The 12254-nt window shown below is 41.3% G+C and overlaps 1 protein-coding gene across 3 annotated transcripts in view; it reads left to right on the top strand.

Annotated features, from left to right (window-relative positions):
- The window catches only part of LOC126314467 (pleckstrin homology domain-containing family F member 2-like), a 112484-nt gene that overhangs the window by 27244 nt on the left and 72986 nt on the right, over positions 1–12254 (top strand). The window lies entirely within an intron of this gene.

Genomic DNA, 12254 nt, shown 5'->3' with positions numbered 1-12254 from the left:
ATGAGTTTTGCTATTTGGGCAGTAAAGTAACTGATGATGGTCGAAATAGAGATGATATAAAATGTAGACTGACCATGGCAAGCAAAGCGTTTCTGAAGAAGAGAAATTTGTTAACATCAAGTATAGATTAAAGTGTCAGGAAGTCTTTTCTAAAAGTATTTGTATGGAGTGTAGCCATGTATGGAAGTGAAAATGGATGATAAATAGTTTAGACAAGAAGATTTTGAAATCTGGTGCTACAGAATAAGAATGCTGAAGTTTAGATACGTAGATCATGTAACTAATGAGGAGGTACTGAACAGAATTGGGGAGAAGAGTAATTTATGGCGCAACTTGACTAGAAGAAGGCATTGGTTGGTACGACACATTCTGAGGCATCAAGGGATCATCAATTTAGTATTGGAGTGGTGCGCTGAGGTTAGAAATTGTAGAGGGAGACCAAGATATGAATACACTAAACAGATTCAGAAGGATGTAGATTGAGTAGTTACTCGGAGATGAAGAGGCTTGCACAGGATGGAGTAGCATGGAGAGCTGCATCAAGCCAGTCTCTTGACTGAAGACCACAGCAACAACGACAATTCGACATTGATTGCTTCACACAAACTCTATAGTGAACAAACATGGGACTTAAGATTATTCCATTCAGTTTCATTTTCTGGCACACTGCTCAATATTTATACCAGATCTGTTTGCCCTATATCAGGCCACAGAGTATAACTGACGGCACAGACTTTCCAGTTGTGTCATCTGCTCAGACTATCTCAGCAGCCTTCAAAGCCTCTGTGTACTGTACACTATCCATCCCTTAGTGCATTGGGTTCAGGATAACTGTCACTTCTTCACTCTTGATGAAGTCACTGTGCTATTTATGTGGGTTCCTGGTCATCTCTGTCTGACAGGAAACGAGGCTGCTGACGCCGCTGCCAAGGCTGCAGTCCTCATACTCAGCCCACTAGTTCTTATATTCCCTCTGATGATCTGTGTTGCTATCTGTCAGATGTCAGGAGGTGGTGACACTTTGGCATTGCCACTGGTTCTCCCTTCATGGGAATAAGCTCCAGGTTATTAAGCCTCTCCCAGTGGGTTGGATGACCTCCTCCCGCCCCTCCCGCTGTGAGGGAGTCATTTTAACTTAGTTGCGTATTGGGCACTACCTTTTTAGCCATTGTCATTTGTTAAGTGGCACTGCCCCACCACTTCGTACGCGTTGTGCCCAAGGTTTTCCTGTCCGCCATTTCCTGACAGATTATTGGTTAAAACGGTTGTTTATATCGTTTGGGTTAAAATATAAATTTGTAAGGTGAAATGTTAAAATTTATTTGTAGCTCCTTTTATGAATCTGTGAAATGTAAATAATAAACTAGGATTAGCTACAGCATTATTTTGAATGTTAATTATACTTAACAGGGTACTATTAGTTAAGGTCTTTAAACCCAAAGAATTTGGCAGTACCTCATTCCATTCAGAAGAATGCCCTTTTTTTTTAACCGTTTATGTTCCTGATTGGTTTTGCCATCTGAGATATTGGCCATTTTAGCAAATGATGTGCAACCTGTTTATTGCGTTTTACTTTTTATCCATCATAGTAATATGGAAAAGGCCATTTAAATTTTTAGTTCTGCACCTTTGTTTCTTTATGGTGTATTTTATAGACCTCCCTCCATGTCCCTGTTTTTATCTGTCTTCTCTTAAGCCAGTTGGGATTGACACGTAGGCATTTTTTAACTCCTCTCTATCTTCATGTTCTATAGTTTTGACATGGGTGTGTATGACCCGAGTGTTTTTGAGCCATAAAATAAAACAAACAAATAATTCTCTCAAAAGTGAATTAGCAATTTCATACAAGCAATGGTAGCAAGCACATTGTCTGAGATCCATTTGATGTGACTGGAATTCCGACTCTTTGATTCTTTCCAATAAACTATCACACTAAACGCTCTCACCCAGCATCAACAATCACACATTATTCAAGGCATTGTGATGGGTAGCGATTACTTTGGAATTCTGTCTTGGCAAAACCAGGAGCAGTTGTAATATACTCACTGACATAAAGCTGATGGATGCATTTACGATTGATGACAAATATCCTGACGTGATGATATAGGACCCTTACAGCTACATTAATGGAGGTTATCAGATAATAGTGGGCCATATTACAAAAGTCTCTTTCCGCCCTCAGTGATACATTAGAACTATTTCTCTAGGATGAAAAAGTGGAGGCAAAAGAATGCGTATACAGCAATGTGTGAAATATATTGTTGGTAATAAAATCAACCTTATATTTATGTATTGATTAAAAATATGTTTTGCTACACTGGATGCAGAAGATAGAAACAGAGAAAGTACACCATGCACACTCAAAATTACCACATGCCCCTCCCCCTTGTGCCCCCCTCCTTTTGACACTTACTTTCCTGCTTACCCCACACGTGTCAAACCTCCTCTACATGTCATCCCCACCTATCAATCCCCCTCTCATGTCATCCCCACTTGTGCTGCATCACCCCCTTCCATCTGCTATATTGCTTTAGCTCCCTCTACCACGTCCTTCCTGTGTTGTACATGTTTTACTGCTGCCGATATGCTTCACCCCTCTCTTCGGTGTGGGTAGGAACATATTTTTCCAAGCTTGTTCCCTGCGTTTTTGGTTCTGTTTTATCTTACTGTTCTGAGTCTGTTCTTGACACACATCTCAATCTGTTACTGAGCAGGCGCTGAAGACCTTTGTGTGCCCAAACAACCGTCTCCACCCATCCACATCATCCTTTCGTACCCCTTCCACACCCACAACCCTTCTCTATTACTCTTATGCCCAACGGCATTTCTGCCCCCCAGTCTATTTGCCCTCTCACATCCTCCTTTGAGCATACCTCCCATTTACTCCCTCGTCTCTTCTTACTTCCCAATTCTCCCTCTCCTTTCCCCTCTTTCATCTCTCTTTATTCTCCCCCTTCCCCTCTCCCAAACACTCCATTGCACCTCCCTTCCCTCCTCCTCCTTCCCCTCGCCTTCTCCACTCCCCTTCAACAACCTCATTTCTCTCTGCATTTACCCTCCCCTTTCCTCATCACTCCCCCTCCCCTTCTATTTCCCCACCCCCACCCCCACCCTCCCTTCCATCTGCCCTTCTCTCCCCCCTCCCTTCCGTCTGCCCTTCTCTCCCCCCTCCCTTCTATCTGCCCTTCTCTCCCCCCTCCCTTCCGTCTGACCTCCTCTCCCCCTCTCCCCACCCCTCCCTCTCCCCGCCCGCCCGCCCCTCCCTCTCCCCGCCCGCCCCTCCCTTCCCATTTTCTCTGTGTCCTTCCCCTTTTCTCTGTGTCCTTCCCCTTTTCTCTGTGCCCTTCCCCTTTTCTCTGTGCCCTTCCCCTTTTCTCTGTGCCCTTCCCCTTTTCTCTGTGCCCTTCCCCTTTTCTCTGTGCCCTTCCCCTTTTCTCTGTGCCCTTCCCCTTTTCTCTGTGCCCTTCCCCTTTTCTCTGTGCCCTTCCCCTTTTCTCTGTGCCCTTCCCCTTTTCTCTGTGCCCTTCCCCTTTTCTCTGTGCCCTTCCCCTTTTCTCTGTGCCCTTCCCCTTTTCTCTGTGCCCTTCCCCTTTTCTCTGTGCCCTTCCCCTTCTCATTTTCCCCCTCCCCTCCCTTTCCACCTCCCCTCCCTTTCCACCTCCGCTCCCTTTCCACCTCCCCTCCCTTTTCCCAATCCCTCCCCTTTTCTCGTCCTCTCTCTTTCCCCGTCCCCTCCCCTCTCATTCTTCCCCTCCCCTCCAACTCTCCCCCCCTTCACCACTTCCCCCTCCCATTCTCCCCCCCTTCACCACTTCCCCCTCCCATTCTCCCCCTCCCCTTAACCCCTCCCCTCCCCTTCCCTCCTCTCCTTGCCATTTCCTCCCTGCTTTCACCCTTGCCTTTCCCCTCATTCTCGCCCGTTCCTCCTTATTCTTCGCCCTTCCCTCCTTATTCTTTACCCTTCTCCCCTCCCCTCACAACACTTCAAAGCTAAGTCATTAGATGCCCTGAAAACATGCAGTGATTTATGAGCGCAAACTATGACTGCAAATTTAAGAGAAGCTGAAGTTAACAATCTGAAATTGTCATCTTTTTTCTAAATGCATTCCTATCATCTATAGAAGTATTTTAAAATCTGTAGCAAAATTCTTAATCCCAGTCCATCCTCTGTTTTAAGGTGACAAAAAGATTGTGTCAATGTGTGTTTCCTTCTTTAAGAAGCTGAGAATTCTACCAACATTTAAACCAGTGTTGCTACTTGTCTGTTGGTGCACTTCAGGTTATACATTAGTGCACAGAAATATAGGTAACATATTAAAATATTGTTTTATGATTGTAAAATGGCTATGTCAGTCTCTTCAGAGGTGATTTTGTTTACCAGTCTTACGTGTCACTTCAGAGTATCCAACCATAATATCTGAATACATCAGGTTGAGTCTACACTGACCATGTCATGGCAGGCATATACCACCGATTGTCTGGATGTCAAAGAAAGCAGGGAACTGAACATCATGGAAATCAGTGAAACTGAATGGATACAGCATGATAGATAAATCTAATAGCATACTACTAAATAATCAAAAGAGGAAAGAGAAGTGACAATAAGTACAAAGATTTGTATTAGGTTCCAGGCCTCATATGTCAGCGAATTTGGGTTGAACAGCACTTTATAATATGGTGGATCTGCAAGTGTACATGCTAGTAGTACATAGGTACAGGTCCACCTATGGAAACACTCTTTTGTGGAGACAGTAATATTGGTTTTCTGTGTTTTATTACTGAACACACACAACTATGGTGAGAGGAGGATGGATAGAGTTAGAAGTTTTTGTCTACAGTGTCTCTAGACGAAACAGTGTAGATTATACGTTGCTAATTACTTTAAAAATAAAAACATGCTTACAATGACATACTTCTGCTGATATTGAAATGATTTGTATGCAGTTGAATGTAGATATTTGTATCAATGTAAGTTGAATTTTACCTTGTTGATTGTTCAGTTTTTGGTGTTTCAAATTTTACTTTTTTGTATGAAACATATTGCTGCTATTCATATATAACTGACACATTAGGAGCAGCCACAGAAGACAGGAACTAGTAACACATAGGCCTATACATCTCTGTGCAATTATGATGAATACTGATGAATAAATTTAATGAGCTTTCTGCTTTCTTCGTCAGATGATTTGTTAGTTTCTACCTCTCACTAAACCTTTGAAAACTGTGGTGCTGGTTTATTTTGCATACTTTCAGTTTCTGATGTTTCATGAAATTTTCTTCTGGGACAGTGCAGCTGAAGTAAAGAAAATAGGTATTCACCAAATAGAGGAATGATAATACTGTGTGAAGTTCGTAGCTGGAGATCTTGGCGAGACTTCATCAAAGCTCTTGGAATTCTAACTCACTTTCCAGTACAATTACTCTTTAATGGTACTGGTTGCTGATGATAAAAATCAGTTGTGATTTTCATAACCATGGAAAAAAAAATTTGAAAATAATTTCCGTATAGACTTTGTTACCTCATGTGGGTTTTGAGTGGGATATACACTCCTGGAAATTGAAATAAGAACACCGTGAATTCATTGTCCCAGGAAGGGGAAACTTTATTGACACATTCCTCGGGTCAGATACATCATATGATCACACTGACAGAACCACAGGCACATAGACACAGGCAACAGAGCATGCACAATGTCGGCACTAGGACAGTGTATATCCACCTTTCGCAGCAATGCAGGCTGCTATTCTCCCATGGAGACGATCGTAGAGATGCTGGATGTAGTCCTGTGGAACGGCTTGCCATGCCATTTCCACCTGGCGCCTCAGTTGGACCAGCGTTCGTGCTGGACGTGCAGACCACGTGAGACGACACTTCATCCAGTCCCAAACATGCTCAATGGGGGACAGATCCGGAGATCTTGCTGACCAGGGTAGTTGACTTACACCTTCTAGAGCACGTTGGGTGGCACGGGATACATGCAGACGTGCATTGTCCTGTTGGAACAGCAAGTTCCCTTTCCGGTCTAGGAATGGTAGAACGATGGGTTCGATGACGGTTTGGATGTACCGTGCACTATTCAGTGTCCCCTCAACGATCACCAGAGGTGTACGGCCAGTGTAGTTGATCGCTCCCCACACCATGATGCCGGGTGTTGGCCCTGTGTGCCTCGGTCGTATGCAGTCCTGAATGTGGCGCTCACCTGCACGGCGCCAAACACGCATACGACCATCATTGGCACCACGGCAGAAGCGACTCTCATCGCTGAAGACGACACGTCTCCATTCGTCCCTCCATTCACGCCTGTCGCGACACCACTGGAGGCGGGCTGCACGATGTTGGGGCGTGAGCGGAAGACGGCCTAACGGTGTGCGGGACCGTAGCCCAGCTTCATGGAGACGGTTGCGAATGGTCCTCGCCGATTTCCCAGGAGCAACAGTGTCCCTAATTTGCTGGGAAGTGGCGGTGCGGTCCCCTACGGCACTGCATAGGATCCTACGGTCTTGGCGTGCATCCGTGCGTCGCTGCGGTCCGGTCCCAGGTCGACGGGCACGTGCACCTTCCGCCGACCACTGGCGACAACATCGATGTACTGTGGAGACCTCGCGCCCCACATGTTGAGCAATTTGGCGGTACGTCCACCCAGCCTCCCGCATGCCCACTATACGCCCTCGCTCAAAGTCAGTCAACTGCACATACGATTCACGTCCACGCTGTCACGGCATGCTACCAGTGTTAAAGACTGCGATGGAGCTCCGTATGCCACGGCAAACTGGCTGAAACTGATGGCGGTGGTGCACAAATGCTGCGCAGCTAGCGCCATTCGACGGCCAACACCGCGGTTCCTGGTGTGTCCGCTGTGCCGTGTGTGTGATCATTGCTTGTACAGCCCTCTCGCAGTGTCCGGAGCAAGTATGGTGGGTCTGACACACCGGTGTCAATGTTTTCTTTTTTCCATTTCCAGGAGTGTATTTATTCCAGTGGTTATGTCATAGTAGTGCTTGGGTCTTCAACAAGCTTGTACCTGAAATAAAACAAGGAATTGAGAATGTCTATTAATTCAAAAGAAAATTTAAAAGTATGCATGGGCACTACTGCTGTAAATTATTTGATTAATAATATTTACATATGAAGATGTCTATTCTCAGAGCAGTAGCAATGTTAATTGTAAGCAGGTATGTGTTGCTCTATGGTAAATGTGGTCCTGTAGGTATTAATGTAATAGAAGAATATAAACAGCAAGTACTTAGTGTAACTTGGAAGCAGCAGGTTAAACATTAAACATTAAAATGTTTTTGCAGTTCACAGAATTAGTTTCTAAGAGATTTTTCTGTTTTGTTAATTTATTCCTTGACTTACACTCACTCATGAAGGTTATCCTCCATGGTGGATCTACAGAGTAGGAATGATCAAGTCATTAAAAGAAAGGTTGCTTCATGTTTAAATATGTAGAAGTGTGATAAATAATTCAAAAATTGCTGCCATCGTCTGTTTGTAAAAATTTCATTTGGCATGCCTCTCAATTAATGTCTTTCAAATGAGTGAACCACTTCAGAAGTGTAGCAGTATTTGACAGTGGCTGGTGAAGTCAGTACTAAAATAAAGGAATCCACATTGCCATAACTCCATGAACTCGAGTATCACATCACTTTTTTTTAAAAAAAAATTAATAGCTGTTTTGTGGTTACCAAGTGAGGTGGTACCGTGGTTAAGTCAGTTGATGGGGGTTTAGGAGAAGTAGGGCTCCAATCTCTATACAACTATCTAGGCTCAAATCTCTATACTACTATCCAGGTTTGGTTTCCAACGATTTTCATAAATCTACTTAGGAAAATGTTGTTGGTATTTCTGAACAGGTTGATTGACTTATCCAACTGAAACACTACTACATGTTTACGATGTTGATGCCCTAAGGATGTTTAACTGTATACTTGCTTCACTTCATTCACAGTGAATATTTATTGGTGGACATGGTGAGGTGTCCCATCTTCCTAAAAATGTCTCGAAGTTTGATCCTGATGTGAATTGGACAATACCTCCACAAGGATCAGAAAATCTTTGTAGAATAGCACTGTGGCCATGAAATGTAAGCCCAAATGCCAAACACTGACTGGATTTATTATCCACAGAATAACTCACCAACAGTACTACATTGGACATAACAATGTGGTAGCTTTGTAGAGACATGCACTGTCTCATTTCTTGGGATGCACATCAAAAGGAGTTGATTATTGTTTGGAAGCCCAAACTATGGAACTTAACTAGGTGGTGCTCCACGAAACGGCACATGGTATTGCAGACTCTGGGGAAGCACTTGTGATGATGATGCTAATATGTCAACTGGAGAACTTGCATCGCTGCAAGACCCCCTGGAGTACCTCGAACATAAAAAATACAACCAACTTAAACGGAAATTGTACAGCTATTTCAACTAACAAATGCTCACTTCATTTTTTGAATATCACTGCAAATAAGCAAGCTTGCTTAGTTATAAAAGCTGTTGACGGTGCTGATGCCACCCAGACTATTGTTTATTTCATAAAATACTTGTGCCCCTATAATTGAATTAAAAGAACATCTGAATATTACACTTTACATACTCGAAATCTTTAATGTGCAGCTGATATCCCAACTGTATATCTTTACATTACTTGAACTCCCTTTTTGGAGTAGTTATCATGCACTATAGCATTACAACATAATATCATATTACAAAAGTTACATTTTGACTCATGTTATACATTCATATATGTTTCTTCTCTCTCTCTCTCTCTCTCTCTCTCTCTCTCTCTCTCTCTCTCTCTCTCTCATATATTGTAATCCACATAAACCCCTTTTTGGGGACCGATGGCCTTTGTAGTCTGGTCCCTTCAATCCCCACAACCCCCCCCCCCCCACCCCTTTTTGGGGCTGGATGCAGTTCCAGTTTACTTTCAGGTATCAAACTCTACTCTTTCAACATATAGGTAAATACTGTTGCTTACAGTCTTCGGTGTTCAAACTAGTCAGTCACAGTTAGTTACATAAAGTACTGTGGATGATGTTGACACAGTAGATATTAAATAAAATGTAATGCTTCCAGTGGGTCACTTGTGGTCTTCTAATAAATGCATTTAAGTAATTCTTTCAGCATTAAAAGTAATCACAGATAAATATGCAGTGGCCTCCTTTCTCATTGCCTCTTCATTATGAATGTTTGTGAACTTGCTGGTTCAGTCGTGGTCAAGTGTAAACTAGTACCATTCATTCATTAACTATAAATACTATATACTTCACTAACAGTGTCAGAAGCTCTCTAGGTGACACTACTTCGGACAGTCCTGTTATAATGGGTTAAGATAAATAGAGACAAAAAGGAGGAATCTTGCAATTGAGCTATTGAATAGTAAATAGAGGAAAAGATACATCGGCACCCCTTGTAGCGGTAGTAGGAAAGGAAATTAAGATTAGGAAGGATAGGATTGAAGAAAAAGATGACACCCAGAAGGTAGGTACCCTTCCCACTCCCCACCTTGGATTCCCAAAACGAAGTATGTGTTCGCTATTCCTCCCAGCCTTCAAGACAATGGTCTGTAGAAGCCCCTGACTGGTAAAATTCCATAATTCTTGGGGCTTTATGGAGTATAGCAAAGAATATCGAGTCTATATTCAATTTCTTGCCAAGTTCTTTGTAATATTTCCTCTGGTATTGTTGCAATCGCATTAGTGATACGATATCGCAACGTAGGAATGTTGTCCACTTTGGTCGCATACACGCGGTCCTTCACCAATCCCCACATGAAGAACTCGAGCAACATAATGTCGAGTGAACGTGGTGGCCAGGCAATGGGTCCTCCACGTCTGCATCTTAAAATTTTATATTTTAACTTCTTGACAAGTATCACATCATTTCAATATTTTCTTGACTTGTTGGGACATGTTCCGGAGATAATACTATCTCGTATGAATTGCTTCTTTGCTCCAAATTGGGTGTACCCTAGGTGTGTGTGTACCAGGTTAATGAAGTAATACTATCTTTGGGAATACACAGTAACCAGTTGTTGATGCTTTTTTTTCATGATAAAGTAATTTTCCAGGTCATAATATTGTCATCTGGGATTTGCTCTAAACATGGTTATTTAACATCTCACCCATTTTTTAAATTCCTACAAAGTAATCTAATGTCATGTTCATATTTGTTAACTTTCAGAAAGTATATAGCAAAATTAACTCTGTCCTATACATCCTCATTTTTTAAAGTCTATTAGCAATCTAGATAATGCATCTGGTATCACATTCTCGGTCCCGTCACGTATTGTACTGAAAACTTAAATTCTTGGAGAGAAAGTGCCCAGTGTGGTAAATGACTGTACCAAAGATTACTTTTTAGTAAAAAGCTTACCACTCTTTGGTCGCTGTGTATTGTAGTTACATGTCCTGCTAATAAGTATTTTATCTTCTTAAATGGTTGTACAACAGCCAATGTCTCCTACCCTGTGATTCCTTAACTCCTGTCGTGGTTTGCCTGTAATTGGCTTGTGAATGCTATTGGACAGTATTTTAGTCCATTAGGTGTGTGTAGCTCCTGATGCAGATGATATGCCATATTTGGTGTCAAGTGAAAGGTTCCTCAGAATTTGTGTGAACTAGTAACGATGCTGATACTGAACTGTTTTTATTCTGTTAAATTCTATGCTGCATTCTGGCTTCCATTGCCAAGGTGTGTTGTGTTTAAGCAGGGCCATTAAATATGGGGTGTTTTAATACAGCATGTGGCAAATTTTTTCTATAAAATACCATAATTCCTAGGTATGATTTTAACGGTTTCTTGTTTGATGGTTCAGGATACTTGTTTATGGTGTGCAGTCTACGTGGATCAAGCTTTAACCCTTCACTATTTACTACATAACGTAAAAACTTGACCACATTTTGTCCAAATGGTGATATAGAAAGTTTAATTGTTGTGCCTTGTGAATGCACTCTTCTTAAAAAGTTATTCAAGAATTTGAAAAAGTTTGATCCAGCTTTCAGATATGACTACTATGTCACCAACATGATTAAGTTTTTTTTTGTGTAAGTCACTACCTATTACTTTGTCTAAAGCTCTGACAAACACTGAAACTAAGGTGTTGATACCAAATGGTAATGCATTAAAGTGGTAAGATCTACTGTAGAAAAGAAACACATGTATATTTTCATGGCCCTGCTTGTAATTGAATTTGTCTGTAACAGCCCATAGTAATGAAGAAGTATTTTGTCTCTGTGGACTGTGATAGTAACTCTTCAATTGTGGGAGGTCTATCTCATCCTGGGTCTATTATTTTGTCAACTGTCCTGCTATTGAGCTCTAATTGTATAGATTCTAAGTGTTTTTTAACTGGAACTAATGGTTTTTTAAAACAACTGTCAGATGGTTCTATAATGTTCCATGAAATCATCCTACAAATTTCTTTTCATACTGATTCTTTTGCTGGTGTTGGTTTTGGATATGCTGTTACAAAACTTTTTGGATGCTTTGTTTTTAATGTACTCCCAAAATCTTTGGTGGTTCCTGGTTTCAAAGAAAAAAAAAATCGTGTGTGTTCAAGTAGCGACATCATACCTGACTTTTTTTAATCTTATCCCGTAGATTTATTAATAATAAGTATAGTTACATCTTCACTTATTTCCATATTATAATCATTGGTATAAATTTCCTGGCAAGTGCATACAACTGTTTCTGTGGTTATTGATGTATTAGATTTATGTAAAGTAACTGGTTCAAAATGTAATGATAATATTATATTTACTGGTGCATATTGAAATGTTGTGAAACCTTTATTATAATCTAATACAACCTTTTGTTCTGCTGTTTTTATAATTTTCAAGACATATAATTCTGATAAAAGAATGGGATAATCAAAATCCTATCCTTGGAGACTGACTCTTACTAATAATTCTGTATTTATTTGTTTACCTACAGTTCCTGTAGCTCCTGTTTTTTTTTTGCTGCATTTGCAGGAAGTCTATGGATATGTGCAGCATGTTACGTTATTCTACGAAATGTTAGTCAGTCATGCAAATCTCACTACCAGAAGCTAGGATTATATTTACAAAAATGTTTTCTATGTTTCATTTTAACTTCAGCTGTAAATGCAGGGTGCCCCACTCAAACCTCCCTGATTTCAAGGACACAGGAGAGAAAAACCATAGTAGATATGACAATGAAAAATGCACCACATTGTAGAGCATCTCAAAGAATTTATATTCCTGAATCAGAAGTACCAAGTATCGTCAT

This window comes from Schistocerca gregaria, unplaced genomic scaffold (genome assembly GCF_023897955.1).
Source record: "Schistocerca gregaria isolate iqSchGreg1 unplaced genomic scaffold, iqSchGreg1.2 ptg000561l, whole genome shotgun sequence".
In the NCBI taxonomy this organism is placed as follows: Eukaryota; Metazoa; Arthropoda; class Insecta; order Orthoptera; family Acrididae; genus Schistocerca; species Schistocerca gregaria.
Note: the sequence above shows the minus strand (reverse complement) of the source record. Positions and strands in the feature narration are given on the sequence as shown.